The sequence below is a fragment of the Idiotropiscis lumnitzeri genome, unplaced genomic scaffold, assembly GCF_059441095.1.
Source record: "Idiotropiscis lumnitzeri isolate Australia: NSW breed Sydney's pygmy pipehorse unplaced genomic scaffold, RoL_Ilum_1.0 HiC_scaffold_173, whole genome shotgun sequence".
In the NCBI taxonomy this organism is placed as follows: Eukaryota; Metazoa; Chordata; class Actinopteri; order Syngnathiformes; family Syngnathidae; genus Idiotropiscis; species Idiotropiscis lumnitzeri.
The window spans coordinates 14432-17436 of record NW_028283711.1 but is presented as its reverse complement, the minus strand read 5'-3'; the positions used below and the strand labels follow the sequence as shown (position 1 = coordinate 17436).

The window sequence follows — 3005 nt, the reverse complement described above, 5'->3', positions numbered from 1 at the left end:
AAAGTTAAAACGCATGCATGCAAATCCATCAACAAGTGGCACATGAACATTTTTGTTACAGGCCGTTTGTGGACAAGGAATGATCGCTCCGTCAAGTGATGCTCCAAGCTGAGCAGCTTCCTGGCTCTTGAGGTAGATGACAGCATTCTTCTAACAACGCTTGGAGAGCAAAGCACCAACTGTACAGGGAAAGTATTTTTGTTGTTCTTATCTTTGCTCTGTCACTAACTCACTGGGTGTTCACTGCCAACACTGACTGCATGATGGGGAGAAGTCGAGTTCCTATTTAACCCTTCCACTGTTTTTGCCCCCCCCCCCCTTTTCTTGTAACAAGCTGGCAGCAGTGCGGGATGGCCCAAGTGGTGCTAAGAACCACTGGACGAGAGTCGTCATCGCACAATTAAGTGAGAAGTCCACAACTGAAAGTTTTGCAGGATGGGCACAGCCATGAAATAAGATGGTGACATACAAGTCAATGTTTGTTGTTGCAGGTTGGACGGGGGTCTCAAAACGCACGGCCAATGCATCAACAAAGTGGCGCAGGGCTCAGAGATGGATTCAAAGAGGAAAGATTGCAGCCGTACAATGAAGACGCTCCAAGATGTACAGCTTGTTGGCTTTTGAGGCGAGTGTTGCAAAATCAAATGGATGATGACACTTGTTAAGATGAGACTGTCTTTTCCGTAGCGGCCCCGGACGAGGAGGAGCAGATGCTACGGCGCTTGGAGAGCAAAGTGCCAACTGGACAGGGAGACTATTTCTTGTTCTTATCTTTGCTCTGTCACTAACTCACTGGGTGTACACTGACTGCATGATGGGGAGAAGTAGAGTTCCTATTTGCCCCTTCTTCCACAGTTTTTGCCCCCCTTCTTTGTAACAGGCTGGCAGCGGAGCGGGATGGCCCAAGTGGTGCTAAGAACCACTGGACGAGAGTCGTCATCGCACAATTAAGTGAGAAGTCCGCAACTGAAAGTTTTGCAGGATGGGCACAGACATGAAATAAGATGGTGACATACAAGTCGATGTTTGTTGTTGCAGGTTGGAGAAGGAAGCGGTCGAGACGGGAGTCTCAGAACAGCGGCGGAAGTCATAGAATCGAATTGACGGGGCAGAAGAGGAGCCGGATAAAAGGGTGGACAAAGTTAAGAAAACACATGCATGCTAATCCATCAACAAGTGGCACATGAACATATTTGTTACAGGCCGTTTGTGGACAAGGAATGATCGCTCCCGTCAAGTGATGCTCCAAGGTCAGCAGCTTCCAGTGTTCTAACAACGTTTGGAGAGCAAAGTGCCAAGTGGACAGGGAGAGTATTTCTTTGTTGTTATCTTTGGTCTATCACTAACTCACTGGGTGTGCACTGCCAACACTGACTGCATGATGGCCATTTTGGACTGAGTTGTGCATGAAGGCAATGCTTCATTTGAGGCAAATGTGGTCTGATATATTAATTTGAGATTTTATTTTTTTAATTATTTTTTTAAGTGAATTGTCAAACTTCCTTTTTGTATTCTCCACATGTGCGTTTGTACGTGAATTAAAATTGTCAAGTGATTTCAAGTGGTCTATTTGAACTTGTGAGTGGCAGTATATGCATGTTTTTGAAAAATGACAAGTGTAGAATGGCATTTCCCCCAAACATTCGAAGGGTGACTTTAAACATGCTTTCAAACTTTAAAACTCGACTAACAATGTTGATAAACATGCAACAGGTTCGGCATTCGTAGAAAGCAGAAGTTAAATTTTTCATGTAGATAAAAGTAATGGAGGGTAAGTAGTTAAATGTCAATTCTCCTAACATTAAAAGTGGTACATATATAAAACTTGTATAGTAAAACAAGATGAGTGAAGCTTTGAACAAACATTGCGAGACAGCCAATCATACGAACAAGGTGGGCAAAATCCTGCCTTCTGTTAGCTGGCCAGGTTAGCATTGAGCTCATGACTTGAAATTCCACACAGGCAAAGTAAGGCAATAACATCCCACGTAGTTTGAATTTGGTGTTTTAGCCGTTTCATTTTTTACATTTGTCTTTATAATACTGGGCCTGTTTTATTTAATTGTCATTAGAATGTATCTAATAATCAGATACCCTTATACCATATAATATTTGATAATTGGTTTATTTTTTTAATTGAATGTGATATTGTTTTGTTTCATTAATTCAATAAAGTTTAAAAAAAAGAAAAAACAATCTCTGCCTATTCATTCAATAGTTTTTTTTTAAGTCACGTGTCCATGTTCAAAATTTAAACGTCAACTTGGTTGTCTCAGTGCTTCTTCACGCATGTACGCCCCTCCCCTCTATGTACATCTTATTTCTTGAAACAACTGAGCATTAACTCTAAAATTGACCTTTTCCTCATTGCAATGTTACTCGTTATCCTTAGGTCTTTAAACGTGGAGAAAGGGTGATATAAGTTTCGTGTTCGTCCAAGATGCAGCATAATCGCGTGCATGAAATTTGTCCCTCGAGGCTTCCGTAGTTGAGGCGTCACCTTAGGCGCGAGCTGAATTTTCGTTCTTTCTCCTGCGGACCTTCGAAAGGTAAGCACCTCTCTTCGCTGATGCTTTTTAGTTAAATGGCTAGCTTATTTGTATTGTGGTGGAATTGTTTCATGCTGTTAATGATGTGTGTTGCTGCTGGGTTGAACTTTAATGCTCGTTTTGACGGCTGATGCTTGAGCTCCGGTGTAGTTTTTTTAACCTCCTTGTAAGATTGTTGCTCCTTGCGTTGTTGTCCACGGTTGGTTTTCTGTGCTTTGGGGCTTCGTGGTGGCTGAGGTAAAACCGGATTTAATGGCGCGCTGAGCGCGAGTAAATTGCTGGGGCCTAGGAGTCACCGAGCTAACTGCTAAATCGGAGTTTAATGGCGCCCTTTTTATTTAATTTTTTATTTGCCTCCCCTGAAATGTAGTTGTCACTTATGATGTCCACGATTGTTTACTCTGCATTGTGGCGGCTGGGCTAACTGCTAAAACCGGTTAAAATGGCGGGTTCAGC

The 3005-nt window shown here is 42.6% G+C and overlaps 1 long non-coding RNA gene across 1 annotated transcript; it reads left to right on the top strand.

Moving 5' to 3' along the window:
- Positions 1–530: 530 nt before the first annotated feature.
- On the top strand, positions 531–1437 carry LOC148314964 (uncharacterized). The gene is made up of 3 exons (XR_015841376.1): positions 531–951; positions 1039–1141; positions 1203–1437. It is a non-coding gene; the product is annotated as an uncharacterized LOC148314964 (long non-coding RNA).
- Positions 1438–3005: the final 1568 nt, after the last annotated feature.